The following is a 15,796-nucleotide window of genomic DNA, read 5'->3' on the forward strand; positions in this document are numbered from 1 at the left end:
CCCACTTTCTAATCAGGTGATTCCAGTTTCCCAGTTTGGGAATAGGACAGCTTCTTCGTCGTTCCAATCAAACCAGGATGAATCACTTTGTAAGAAGCTTGATTTGGATACATAAAGGTTGGAGAAACACCAGGAAGTTGAATAAATCTCATAGGAGTTGGGATGAAGAAGTTATCCCACTTTCTAATCAGGTGATTCCAGTTTCCCAGTTTGGGAATAGGACAGCTTCTTCGTCGTTCCAATCAAACCAGGATGAATCACTTTGTAAGAAGCTTGATTTGGATACATAAAGTGTTGGAGAAACACCAGGAAGTTGAATAAATCTCATAGGAGTTGGGATGAAGAAGTTATCCCACTTTCTAATCAGGTGATTCCAGTTTCCCAGTTTGGGAATAGGACAGCTTCTTCGTCGTTCCAATCAAACCAGGATGAATCACTTTGTAAGAAGCTTGATTTGGATACATAAAATGGTGGAGAAACACCAGGAAGTTGAATAAATCTCATAGGAGTTGGGATGAAGAAGTTATCCCACTTTCTAATCAGGTGATTCCAGTTTCCCAGTTTGGGAATAGGACAGCTTCTTCGTCGTTCCAATCAAACCAGGATGAATCACTTTGTAAGAAGCTTGATTTGGATACATAAAGGGTTGGAGAAACACCAGGAAGTTGAATAAATCTCATAGGAGTTGGGATGAAGAAGTTATCCCACTTTCTAATCAGGTGATTCCAGTTTCCCAGTTTGGGAATAGGACAGCTTCTTCGTCGTTCCAATCAAACCAGGATGAATCACTTTGTAAGAAGCTTGATTTGGATACATAAAGTGGTGGAGAAACACCAGGAAGTTGAATAAATCTCATAGGAGTTGGGATGAAGAAGTTATCCCACTTTCTAATCAGGTGATTCCAGTTTCCCAGTTTGGGAATAGGACAGCTTCTTCGTCGTTCCAATCAAACCAGGATGAATCACTTTGTAAGAAGCTTGATTTGGATACATAAAGTGTTGGAGAAACACCAGGAAGTTGAATAAATCTCATAGGAGTTGGGATGAAGAAGTTATCCCACTTTCTAATCAGGTGATTCCAGTTTCCCAGTTTGGGAATAGGACAGCTTCTTCGTCGTTCCAATCAAACCAGGATGAATCACTTTGTAAGAAGCTTGATTTGGATACATAAAATGGTGGAGAAACACCAGGAAGTTGAATAAATCTCATAGGAGTTGGGATGAAGAAGTTATCCCACTTTCTAATCAGGTGATTCCAGTTTCCCAGTTTGGGAATAGGACAGCTTCTTCGTCGTTCCAATCAAACCAGGATGAATCACTTTGTAAGAAGCTTGATTTGGATACATAAAGTGGTGGAGAAACACCAGGAAGTTGAATAAATCTCATAGGAGTTGGGATGAAGAAGTTATCCCACTTTCTAATCAGGTGATTCCAGTTTCCCAGTTTGGGAATAGGACAGCTTCTTCGTCGTTCCAATCAAACCAGGATGAATCACTTTGTAAGAAGCTTGATTTGGATACATAAAGTGTTGGAGAAACACCAGGAAGTTGAATAAATCTCATAGGAGTTGGGATGAAGAAGTTATCCCACTTTCTAATCAGGTGATTCCAGTTTCCCAGTTTGGGAATAGGACAGCTTCTTCGTCGTTCCAATCAAACCAGGATGAATCACTTTGTAAGAAGCTTGATTTGGATACATAAATGGTGGAGAAACACCAGGAAGTTGAATAAATCTCATAGGAGTTGGGATGAAGAAGTTATCCCACTTTCTAATCAGGTGATTCCAGTTTCCCAGTTTGGGAATAGGACAGCTTCTTCGTCGTTCCAATCAAACCAGGATGAATCACTTTGTAAGAAGCTTGATTTGGATACATAAAGTGTTGGAGAAACACCAGGAAGTTGAATAAATCTCATAGGAGTTGGGATGAAGAAGTTATCCCACTTTCTAATCAGGTGATTCCAGTTTCCCAGTTTGGGAATAGGACAGCTTCTTCGTCGTTCCAATCAAACCAGGATGAATCACTTTGTAAGAAGCTTGATTTGGATACATAAAGTGTTGGAGAAACACCAGGAAGTTGAATAAATCTCATAGGAGTTGGGATGAAGAAGTTATCCCACTTTCTAATCAGGTGATTCCAGTTTCCCAGTTTGGGAATAGGACAGCTTCTTCGTCGTTCCAATCAAACCAGGATGAATCACTTTGTAAGAAGCTTGATTTGGATACATAAAGTGTTGGAGAAACACCAGGAAGTTGAATAAATCTCATAGGAGTTGGGATGAAGAAGTTATCCCACTTTCTAATCAGGTGATTCCAGTTTCCCAGTTTGGGAATAGGACAGCTTCTTCGTCGTTCCAATCAAACCAGGATGAATCACTTTGTAAGAAGCTTGATTTGGATACATAAAGTGGTGGAGAAACACCAGGAAGTTGAATAAATCTCATAGGAGTTGGGATGAAGAAGTTATCCCACTTTCTAATCAGGTGATTCCAGTTTCCCAGTTTGGGAATAGGACAGCTTCTTCGTCGTTCCAATCAAACCAGGATGAATCACTTTGTAAGAAGCTTGATTTGGATACATAAAGTGGTGGAGAAACACCAGGAAGTTGAATAAATCTCATAGGAGTTGGGATGAAGAAGTTATCCCACTTTCTAATCAGGTGATTCCAGTTTCCCAGTTTGGGAATAGGACAGCTTCTTCGTCGTTCCAATCAAACCAGGATGAATCACTTTGTAAGAAGCTTGATTTGGATACATAAAGTGGTGGAGAAACACCAGGAAGTTGAATAAATCTCATAGGAGTTGGGATGAAGAAGTTATCCCACTTTCTAATCAGGTGATTCCAGTTTCCCAGTTTGGGAATAGGACAGCTTCTTCGTCGTTCCAATCAAACCAGGATGAATCACTTTGTAAGAAGCTTGATTTGGATACATAAAGTGTTGGAGAAACACCAGGAAGTTGAATAAATCTCATAGGAGTTGGGATGAAGAAGTTATCCCACTTTCTAATCAGGTGATTCCAGTTTCCCAGTTTGGGAATAGGACAGCTTCTTCGTCGTTCCAATCAAACCAGGATGAATCACTTTGTAAGAAGCTTGATTTGGATACATAAAATGGTGGAGAAACACCAGGAAGTTGAATAAATCTCATAGGAGTTGGGATGAAGAAGTTATCCCACTTTCTAATCAGGTGATTCCAGTTTCCCAGTTTGGGAATAGGACAGCTTCTTCGTCGTTCCAATCAAACCAGGATGAATCACTTTGTAAGAAGCTTGATTTGGATACATAAAGTGTTGGAGAAACACCAGGAAGTTGAATAAATCTCATAGGAGTTGGGATGAAGAAGTTATCCCACTTTCTAATCAGGTGATTCCAGTTTCCCAGTTTGGGAATAGGACAGCTTCTTCGTCGTTCCAATCAAACCAGGATGAATCACTTTGTAAGAAGCTTGATTTGGATACATAAAGTGTTGGAGAAACACCAGGAAGTTGAATAAATCTCATAGGAGTTGGGATGAAGAAGTTATCCCACTTTCTAATCAGGTGATTCCAGTTTCCCAGTTTGGGAATAGGACAGCTTCTTCGTCGTTCCAATCAAACCAGGATGAATCACTTTGTAAGAAGCTTGATTTGGATACATAAAGTGTTGGAGAAACACCAGGAAGTTGAATAAATCTCATAGGAGTTGGGATGAAGAAGTTATCCCACTTTCTAATCAGGTGATTCCAGTTTCCCAGTTTGGGAATAGGACAGCTTCTTCGTCGTTCCAATCAAACCAGGATGAATCACTTTGTAAGAAGCTTGATTTGGATACATAAAATGGTGGAGAAACACCAGGAAGTTGAATAAATCTCATAGGAGTTGGGATGAAGAAGTTATCCCACTTTCTAATCAGGTGATTCCAGTTTCCCAGTTTGGGAATAGGACAGCTTCTTCGTCGTTCCAATCAAACCAGGATGAATCACTTTGTAAGAAGCTTGATTTGGATACATAAAATGGTTGAGAAACACCAGGAAGTTGAATAAATCTCATAGGAGTTGGGATGAAGAAGTTATCCCACTTTCTAATCAGGTGATTCCAGTTTCCCAGTTTGGGAATAGGACAGCTTCTTCGTCGTTCCAATCAAACCAGGATGAATCACTTTGTAAGAAGCTTGATTTGGATACATAAAGTGTTGGAGAAACACCAGGAAGTTGAATAAATCTCATAGGAGTTGGGATGAAGAAGTTATCCCACTTTCTAATCAGGTGATTCCAGTTTCCCAGTTTGGGAATAGGACAGCTTCTTCGTCGTTCCAATCAAACCAGGATGAATCACTTTGTAAGAAGCTTGATTTGGATACATAAAGTGGTGGAGAAACACCAGGAAGTTGAATAAATCTCATAGGAGTTGGGATGAAGAAGTTATCCCACTTTCTAATCAGGTGATTCCAGTTTCCCAGTTTGGGAATAGGACAGCTTCTTCGTCGTTCCAATCAAACCAGGATGAATCACTTTGTAAGAAGCTTGATTTGGATACATAAAGGGTGGAGAAACACCAGGAAGTTGAATAAATCTCATAGGAGTTGGGATGAAGAAGTTATCCCACTTTCTAATCAGGTGATTCCAGTTTCCCAGTTTGGGAATAGGACAGCTTCTTCGTCGTTCCAATCAAACCAGGATGAATCACTTTGTAAGAAGCTTGATTTGGATACATAAAGTGGTGGAGAAACACCAGGAAGTTGAATAAATCTCATAGGAGTTGGGATGAAGAAGTTATCCCACTTTCTAATCAGGTGATTCCAGTTTCCCAGTTTGGGAATAGGACAGCTTCTTCGTCGTTCCAATCAAACCAGGATGAATCACTTTGTAAGAAGCTTGATTTGGATACATAAAGTGTTGGAGAAACACCAGGAAGTTGAATAAATCTCATAGGAGTTGGGATGAAGAAGTTATCCCACTTTCTAATCAGGTGATTCCAGTTTCCCAGTTTGGGAATAGGACAGCTTCTTCGTCGTTCCAATCAAACCAGGATGAATCACTTTGTAAGAAGCTTGATTTGGATACATAAAATGGTGGAGAAACACCAGGAAGTTGAATAAATCTCATAGGAGTTGGGATGAAGAAGTTATCCCACTTTCTAATCAGGTGATTCCAGTTTCCCAGTTTGGGAATAGGACAGCTTCTTCGTCGTTCCAATCAAACCAGGATGAATCACTTTGTAAGAAGCTTGATTTGGATACATAAAGTGGTGGAGAAACACCAGGAAGTTGAATAAATCTCATAGGAGTTGGGATGAAGAAGTTATCCCACTTTCTAATCAGGTGATTCCAGTTTCCCAGTTTGGGAATAGGACAGCTTCTTCGTCGTTCCAATCAAACCAGGATGAATCACTTTGTAAGAAGCTTGATTTGGATACATAAAGTGTTGGAGAAACACCAGGAAGTTGAATAAATCTCATAGGAGTTGGGATGAAGAAGTTATCCCACTTTCTAATCAGGTGATTCCAGTTTCCCAGTTTGGGAATAGGACAGCTTCTTCGTCGTTCCAATCAAACCAGGATGAATCACTTTGTAAGAAGCTTGATTTGGATACATAAAATGGTGGAGAAACACCAGGAAGTTGAATAAATCTCATAGGAGTTGGGATGAAGAAGTTATCCCACTTTCTAATCAGGTGATTCCAGTTTCCCAGTTTGGGAATAGGACAGCTTCTTCGTCGTTCCAATCAAACCAGGATGAATCACTTTGTAAGAAGCTTGATTTGGATACATAAAGGTTGGAGAAACACCAGGAAGTTGAATAAATCTCATAGGAGTTGGGATGAAGAAGTTATCCCACTTTCTAATCAGGTGATTCCAGTTTCCCAGTTTGGGAATAGGACAGCTTCTTCGTCGTTCCAATCAAACCAGGATGAATCACTTTGTAAGAAGCTTGATTTGGATACATAAAGGTTGGAGAAACACCAGGAAGTTGAATAAATCTCATAGGAGTTGGGATGAAGAAGTTATCCCACTTTCTAATCAGGTGATTCCAGTTTCCCAGTTTGGGAATAGGACAGCTTCTTCGTCGTTCCAATCAAACCAGGATGAATCACTTTGTAAGAAGCTTGATTTGGATACATAAAATGGTGGAGAAACACCAGGAAGTTGAATAAATCTCATAGGAGTTGGGATGAAGAAGTTATCCCACTTTCTAATCAGGTGATTCCAGTTTCCCAGTTTGGGAATAGGACAGCTTCTTCGTCGTTCCAATCAAACCAGGATGAATCACTTTGTAAGAAGCTTGATTTGGATACATAAAGGGTTGGAGAAACACCAGGAAGTTGAATAAATCTCATAGGAGTTGGGATGAAGAAGTTATCCCACTTTCTAATCAGGTGATTCCAGTTTCCCAGTTTGGGAATAGGACAGCTTCTTCGTCGTTCCAATCAAACCAGGATGAATCACTTTGTAAGAAGCTTGATTTGGATACATAAAGTGGTGGAGAAACACCAGGAAGTTGAATAAATCTCATAGGAGTTGGGATGAAGAAGTTATCCCACTTTCTAATCAGGTGATTCCAGTTTCCCAGTTTGGGAATAGGACAGCTTCTTCGTCGTTCCAATCAAACCAGGATGAATCACTTTGTAAGAAGCTTGATTTGGATACATAAAATGGTGGAGAAACACCAGGAAGTTGAATAAATCTCATAGGAGTTGGGATGAAGAAGTTATCCCACTTTCTAATCAGGTGATTCCAGTTTCCCAGTTTGGGAATAGGACAGCTTCTTCGTCGTTCCAATCAAACCAGGATGAATCACTTTGTAAGAAGCTTGATTTGGATACATAAAGTGTTGGAGAATCACCAGGAAGTTGAATAAATCTCATAGGAGTTGGGATGAAGAAGTTATCCCACTTTCTAATCAGGTGATTCCAGTTTCCCAGTTTGGGAATAGGACAGCTTCTTCGTCGTTCCAATCAAACCAGGATGAATCACTTTGTAAGAAGCTTGATTTGGATACATAAAGTGGTGGAGAAACACCAGGAAGTTGAATAAATCTCATAGGAGTTGGGATGAAGAAGTTATCCCACTTTCTAATCAGGTGATTCCAGTTTCCCAGTTTGGGAATAGGACAGCTTCTTCGTCGTTCCAATCAAACCAGGATGAATCACTTTGTAAGAAGCTTGATTTGGATACATAAAATGGTGGAGAAACACCAGGAAGTTGAATAAATCTCATAGGAGTTGGGATGAAGAAGTTATCCCACTTTCTAATCAGGTGATTCCAGTTTCCCAGTTTGGGAATAGGACAGCTTCTTCGTCGTTCCAATCAAACCAGGATGAATCACTTTGTAAGAAGCTTGATTTGGATACATAAAGTGTTGGAGAAACACCAGGAAGTTGAATAAATCTCATAGGAGTTGGGATGAAGAAGTTATCCCACTTTCTAATCAGGTGATTCCAGTTTCCCAGTTTGGGAATAGGACAGCTTCTTCGTCGTTCCAATCAAACCAGGATGAATCACTTTGTAAGAAGCTTGATTTGGATACATAAAGTGTTGGAGAAACACCAGGAAGTTGAATAAATCTCATAGGAGTTGGGATGAAGAAGTTATCCCACTTTCTAATCAGGTGATTCCAGTTTCCCAGTTTGGGAATAGGACAGCTTCTTCGTCGTTCCAATCAAACCAGGATGAATCACTTTGTAAGAAGCTTGATTTGGATACATAAAGTGTTGGAGAAACACCAGGAGTTGAATAAATCTCATAGGAGTTGGGATGAAGAAGTTATCCCACTTTCTAATCAGGTGATTCCAGTTTCCCAGTTTGGGAATAGGACAGCTTCTTCGTCGTTCCAATCAAACCAGGATGAATCACTTTGTAAGAAGCTTGATTTGGATACATAAAATGTGGGGAAACACCAGGAAGTTGAATAAATCTCATAGGAGTTGGGATGAAGAAGTTATCCCACTTTCTAATCAGGTGATTCCAGTTTCCCAGTTTGGGAATAGGACAGCTTCTTCGTCGTTCCAATCAAACCAGGATGAATCACTTTGTAAGAAGCTTGATTTGGATACATAAAATGGTTGAGAATCACCAGGAAGTTGAATAAATCTCATAGGAGTTGGGATGAAGAAGTTATCCCACTTTCTAATCAGGTGATTCCAGTTTCCCAGTTTGGGAATAGGACAGCTTCTTCGTCGTTCCAATCAAACCAGGATGAATCACTTTGTAAGAAGCTTGATTTGGATACATAAAGTGTTGGAGAAACACCAGGAAGTTGAATAAATCTCATAGGAGTTGGGATGAAGAAGTTATCCCACTTTCTAATCAGGTGATTCCAGTTTCCCAGTTTGGGAATAGGACAGCTTCTTCGTCGTTCCAATCAAACCAGGATGAATCACTTTGTAAGAAGCTTGATTTGGATACATAAAGTGTTGGAGAAACACCAGGAAGTTGAATAAATCTCATAGGAGTTGGGATGAAGAAGTTATCCCACTTTCTAATCAGGTGATTCCAGTTTCCCAGTTTGGGAATAGGACAGCTTCTTCGTCGTTCCAATCAAACCAGGATGAATCACTTTGTAAGAAGCTTGATTTGGATACATAAAATGGTGGAGAAACACCAGGAAGTTGAATAAATCTCATAGGAGTTGGGATGAAGAAGTTATCCCACTTTCTAATCAGGTGATTCCAGTTTCCCAGTTTGGGAATAGGACAGCTTCTTCGTCGTTCCAATCAAACCAGGATGAATCACTTTGTAAGAAGCTTGATTTGGATACATAAAGTGGTGGAGAAACACCAGGAAGTTGAATAAATCTCATAGGAGTTGGGATGAAGAAGTTATCCCACTTTCTAATCAGGTGATTCCAGTTTCCCAGTTTGGGAATAGGACAGCTTCTTCGTCGTTCCAATCAAACCAGGATGAATCACTTTGTAAGAAGCTTGATTTGGATACATAAAGTGTTGGAGAATCACCAGGAAGTTGAATAAATCTCATAGGAGTTGGGATGAAGAAGTTATCCCACTTTCTAATCAGGTGATTCCAGTTTCCCAGTTTGGGAATAGGACAGCTTCTTCGTCGTTCCAATCAAACCAGGATGAATCACTTTGTAAGAAGCTTGATTTGGATACATAAAATGGTGGAGAAACACCAGGAAGTTGAATAAATCTCATAGGAGTTGGGATGAAGAAGTTATCCCACTTTCTAATCAGGTGATTCCAGTTTCCCAGTTTGGGAATAGGACAGCTTCTTCGTCGTTCCAATCAAACCAGGATGAATCACTTTGTAAGAAGCTTGATTTGGATACATAAAGTGGTGGAGAACACCAGGAAGTTGAATAAATCTCATAGGAGTTGGGATGAAGAAGTTATCCCACTTTCTAATCAGGTGATTCCAGTTTCCCAGTTTGGGAATAGGACAGCTTCTTCGTCGTTCCAATCAAACCAGGATGAATCACTTTGTAAGAAGCTTGATTTGGATACATAAAGTGTTGGAGAATCACCAGGAAGTTGAATAAATCTCATAGGAGTTGGGATGAAGAAGTTATCCCACTTTCTAATCAGGTGATTCCAGTTTCCCAGTTTGGGAATAGGACAGCTTCTTCGTCGTTCCAATCAAACCAGGATGAATCACTTTGTAAGAAGCTTGATTTGGATACATAAAATGGTGGAGAATCACCAGGAAGTTGAATAAATCTCATAGGAGTTGGGATGAAGAAGTTATCCCACTTTCTAATCAGGTGATTCCAGTTTCCCAGTTTGGGAATAGGACAGCTTCTTCGTCGTTCCAATCAAACCAGGATGAATCACTTTGTAAGAAGCTTGATTTGGATACATAAAGGGTTGGAGAAACACCAGGAAGTTGAATAAATCTCATAGGAGTTGGGATGAAGAAGTTATCCCACTTTCTAATCAGGTGATTCCAGTTTCCCAGTTTGGGAATAGGACAGCTTCTTCGTCGTTCCAATCAAACCAGGATGAATCACTTTGTAAGAAGCTTGATTTGGATACATAAAGGGTTGGAGAAACACCAGGAAGTTGAATAAATCTCATAGGAGTTGGGATGAAGAAGTTATCCCACTTTCTAATCAGGTGATTCCAGTTTCCCAGTTTGGGAATAGGACAGCTTCTTCGTCGTTCCAATCAAACCAGGATGAATCACTTTGTAAGAAGCTTGATTTGATACATAAATGGTGGAGAAACACCAGGAAGTTGAATAAATCTCATAGGAGTTGGGATGAAGAAGTTATCCCACTTTCTAATCAGGTGATTCCAGTTTCCCAGTTTGGGAATAGGACAGCTTCTTCGTCGTTCCAATCAAACCAGGATGAATCACTTTGTAAAAAGCTTGATTTGGATACATAAAGGGTTGGAGAAACACCAGGAAGTTGAATAAATCTCATAGGAGTTGGAATGAAGAAGTTATCCCACTTTCTAATCAGGTGATTCCAGTTTCCCAGTTTGGGAATAGAACAGCTTCTTCGTCGTTCCAATCAAACCAGGATGAATCACTTTGTAAGAAGCTTGATTTGGATACATAAAGTGTTGGAGATGAGATTTTAGAGAGTAGAATAGGTATTGAGAGATTAAGAGAGTTTTGGTAAGAGATTAGAGAAGTTTAGGTGAGATTGTGAACGAAATGGAAGATTAGGTATGATCCATGATGAACAAGAGAGAGACTAGAGTAAGAATGAGATAATCCGCTTAATCTTATTGATGAGCGAGTGTTTACAATATATAGGAGTGTGATACTAGGGTTTAAGAAGAGACTAAGCATGTGAGGTCAAAGCTAAGGTAGCCTTTACTTTGAACCGGACCAATGAGCCTCTCCATACGCGTGGTCACTATTCTAAAAGTGAACCTTATCCTTCCAGCTTGTGCCAGCCTGTAGAGACGCTCCTCCTCTTTCCATCAACGGTCATATGCCTTCTTTGGTCGAGGTAAAACATGATCTGGTCGAGTAACTTCTTCACGCGGTAACACTCCTTTACCGCATGGTCGATACCGTCTGTACGGCCGTACGGCCATGGTACGGACCTGTACGGACCTGTACGGACGGTTCTCCCTAAGACCAATCCTTCTCCTCTACTCAACATCTCAACCTCTTCAACCCTGAACAACTCTCCTCATATTCCTCAGCTCATCTCAACACTCCCCCTCAAGCTTGACCATGTGGAACAAGTCAAGCTTGGAATGATCATGAGCTCCCCCTCATTAAAAACCTCATCAAAGAAAACCCATTGGGACAAAACTCTGATGAGGGAAAAAGAGTAAGGACCTCATGATCAGGAGAGTGTATAGATCAGCCTTTAGGCGAAAGATCAAGGAGTCCCAACCTTATGTGAATTGACTCCATTGTCTTCTGCCTAGCCGCCTTAGTGAATACATCTGCCAACTGATCCTCACTCCTTGTGTAGCACGGCAGTATCACTCCCAAGACTATCATCTGCCTCACTTTATGACAGTCCACTTCAATATGCTTGGTTCTTTCATGGAACACCGAGTTTGTGGCTATGTGAATGGTGTTGAGTTGAGTTGATTATATGAGTATGGAGAGAAGAGGAGTTGAAGAGGAGAAGAGATGGAGAAGCTTAGGGAGTTTGGGTGTGAATGGTACGGACATCCGTACAAGGCCGTACATGGCCGTACCGTCCGTACCAAAGGGTCTCGACCAAAACTTACCCAACTCGACCAAGTGAAACGGTAACAAGGAAATGGTAACTTGGGGACTTGAGGAGAAGGGATCAGACCGTTGAATGGATAAGGGAAGAGCGTGCCAGGCTGGAACAGGCTGTAAAGAGGCAAAGCGTGTGAGCCTTATCATCCAATCATCCGGAAAGCATCCTTGACTCTACATGCTTCAATAGTGCCCATTTCGCCTCTTGTAAACCCTAATGCTTTCTATATAAATATGTAACCTCACTCATTAATAAGATTATGCAGTTTGAGTCTCTCTAATCTCTTAGACACTATGGTTCTCTCTTAGACTCTAAACGGCTCTATCTAGTCTCTTAATCTTTCACAAACTTCTCTTAATCACTTCTTAAACACTCTCTTTATTCTAATCACTCTAAGGATCTCTTAATCTCATATGGTATCAGAGCCAGGTTCATTTGAATCTGGGGTTTGATCTTTAGAGAGTTACAAGCTAACGGCCTTGAAGCTACACGCGAGTAGTCTTGAAGGTGTTGAAGCTGTGCTACGTTCTGTGTGGTTGCGTGATTCTAGACTCAAGGTTGGTGTGTACGAGATTCAAGATTCAAGTTTTCAAGTCAAGCAAAGATGGAACATGGGATGAACATGAGGATGAAGGTAGCGGTTACTTTCAAAGGTAGCAACTACCTTGTGTGGTCTCGGATGGTGAAGACTGCGGTGGGAAGTAAGGGTTTGTGGGGGCACATCACAACAGGGGAGGCTCCGAAACTCATTACTCAGGGAGGAGATCAAGAAGAGGTCTCCAATGAAGCGGCTGTGGAGAAATGGCAACAAGAAGACATGCTGGTGATGACGGTTCTACACGCATCCTTGGACCCAGCTATCTTGGATGCCTACAGCTACTGTGAATCAGCCAAGGAGCTGTGGGACACGCTGAAGAAGGTGTATGGGAACACTTCCAACCTCAGCCGTGTGTTTGAAGTGAAGCTAGCGATCAACCGTCTTGCACAAGAGGACATGGAGTTCACTAAGCACTTGGGGAGGTTCAGGTCCTTATGGTCAGAGCTGGAGATGCTGAGGCCGAGCACAACTGATCCAGATCAGTTGAATGAGAGGCGCGAGCAAGACAAGGTCTTTGGGTTGCTTCTCACACTGAACCCGGCCTACACTCAACTCATCCAGCACATGCTGAGGTCAGACAAGCTTCCGGACCTTGAGGAGGTGTGTGCGCAAATCCAAAGGGAGCAGGGATCTATGGGGTTGTTTGGAGGAAAGGGGGAGCTCTCTCTTGCCAATCAAGCAGCTCATGAGGACTCAACCGAGGCTCCACAAGCAAACAAGGCATCTCACGGGAAGTACGAGGACAGGAAGTTCAATGGCAACTGTGATCATTGCAAGAAGCATGGTCATAAGAAGAGCCAATGCTGGATACTACACCCACACCTCAAGCCGGCCAAGTTCATGAAGGAGCGTGAGGGAAGGGCAAATGTGACTGAAGGTTCAAGTGGAGCTGGCACCAGCAAGGCGAGTGAAGCGGATGGGCTTGGAGGCAATGATGGGAATGGGAAGTCTCTGGTGGCTTACACAGGCGCCTCAAGCTCACGCAGCAATGATGACTACATCAAGAGATCAGACCTTGATGCTCTCTTCAAAATGCTAAAGGAAAACGGTAACACTTATGGTTATTCCTTTGGAGCTTCTATGATTGCATATAAGGATGATCACTTGATTAGAGAACTAGTAGAACGGTTAGAAGCTAGGAATGAGTATAGAAATGCTCACATTGCTAGAACTGATAGGATGCATCCATTGCTTAGTAATCTATGTCATAATGCTAAACGAGTAGGTAAACCATTGATTGTTGATTCTGGTGCATCACATCATATGATAAGTGATGAAAACTTGATTAAGGATATAGAACCTACGCATGGGCATGTGATGATAGCAAATGGGGATAAGATACCTATTAGAGGAATAGGAAAGCTTAAGTTGTTTAACAAAGAATCTAGAGCTTTTTACATGCCTGAATTCACATCAAACCTATTATCTGTGAAGAAATGTACTAATGATTTACAATGCAATGTTATCTTTAGTCCTAATGATGTGAAGTTTCAGGATATTGAGAGCAGCAGATTGATTGGGAAAGGGGTGACTAAGGGAGATCTCTATATGCTTGAAGAACTCACTTCTGTTCCTGATTATAGTTGCTCGTTTACTTCTGCTTCTTTGTTGAATAAAAATGCATTGTGGCATGCTAGAGTAGGACACCCTCATGTTAAAGCTTTGAACTTAATGGTACCAGGTGTTGTGTTTGAGAACAAAGATTGTGAAGCTTGTATTTTAGGCAAGCATTGTAGAACTGTGTTTCAAAAGTCTACTACCGTTTATGATAATTGCTTTGATCTAATTCATTCAGATGTGTGGACTGCTCCTTGCTTATCTAGAGATAGTTATAAGTACTTTGTCACATTCATTGATGAAAAATCCAAATACACCTGGTTAACCTTAATTCAGACCAAAGATAGGGTACTTGATGCATTTAGGAACTTTCAAACTTATGTAACTAACCATTATCATGCTAAGATTAAAATTTTGAGATCAGATAATGGAGGAGAGTACACAAGTCATGCATTCAAGCAACACTTATCACAGCATGGGATCCTACATCAAACAAGCTGTCCGTATACTCCACAGCAAAATGGAGTGGCTGAGAGGAAGAATAGGCACCTCATGGAAGTGGCAAGGTCTCTTATGTTTCAGAGTAATGTTCCAAAGAGATTTTGGAGTGATGCGGTTGCCACTGCTTGTTACTTGATCAACAGAACTCCAACCAAGGTTCTGAATGAGAAGGCTCCATTTGAAGTTCTGAACAGGTACAAACCAGCACTTGATTACTTGCGAGTCTTTGGATGCCTATGCTTTGTGCTCAAACCAGGAGAGATGATCAACAAGCTAGAAGCAAGAAGTACTAAGGCTGTGTTCATAGGATACTCAGCTACACAGAAAGGATACAAATGCTATGATCCTATAGCAAGGAGAGTACTTGTATCTAGAGATGTGAAGTTCTTGGAAGATAGAGGATACTATGAAGAAAAGAACCAAGAAGACCTGAAGGACTTAACATCAGACAAGGCCACCACCTTGCGGATCATCCTTGAAGGTCTTGGAATCAGTACATCCCAGGATCCAAGGAATCACGCAACTACACCTCCTGAAGTTGGTTCACCATCCCACCTTGATCATGAGGGAGGAGAGGAGCATGAGGAACCTATGCAAGAGGCTAACCAGGATGAAGGAGGAGTAGAGAATGAAGGAGAAGAGAGCATAGGCTCTGATGGTCATGGTCATGATCATGGTGTGAGGCAAACACCTTCTCAAGATGAAGTGGTAGAAGAACAACAGGAAGAAGAACCGGTTGTGCAGCCACTAAGAAGGAGTACAAGGATAAGGAAGGATCCTTCTAGCTGGGTAAACACGAGAGTGTACTACAATGCCCAAGCTGTGGAGCATCCTTCTCAAGCCGTGTGCTCCTTTGCTCAATATCCAGAAGAACATTGTGCCTTCATGGTTAACTTGGATGAGAACTACATCCCAAGAAGCTATGAAGAAGCAATCATGGATAAAGAATGGAAGGAATCAGTTGGAGCTGAGGCAGGAGCTATGATCAAGAATGATACATGGTATGAGAGTGAGTTACCAAAAGGGAAGAAGGCTGTGACCAGTAGATGGATATTCACAATCAAGTACAAAGCGGATGGAAAGATTGAGAGGAAGAAGTCAAGGCTAGTTGCAAGAGGTTTCACTCAAACTTATGGAGAAGATTACATAGAAACCTTTGCCCCAGTAGCTAAACTACACACAATCCGGATTGTACTAAGCTTGGCTGTGAATCTTGGATGGGGGTTATGGCAAATGGATGTGAAGAATGCGTTTCTACAAGGTGAACTTGAGGATGAAGTGTATATGCATCCACCTCCAGGCCTTGAACACTTAGTGAAGAGTGGGAATGTGTTGAGACTGAAGAAAGCCATCTATGGGCTGAAGCAATCACCAAGAGCTTGGTACAACAAGTTGAGCACTACTCTGAATGGTCGAGGCTTCAAGAAGTCTGAACTAGATCACACTCTCTTCACTCTCACGACTCCCTCAGGTATGATTGCACTCCTTGTGTATGTTGATGATATCATTATCAC

Source organism: Brassica napus, unplaced genomic scaffold, assembly GCF_020379485.1.
Source record: "Brassica napus cultivar Da-Ae unplaced genomic scaffold, Da-Ae ScsIHWf_1404;HRSCAF=1986, whole genome shotgun sequence".
Classification (NCBI taxonomy): domain Eukaryota; kingdom Viridiplantae; phylum Streptophyta; class Magnoliopsida; order Brassicales; family Brassicaceae; genus Brassica; species Brassica napus.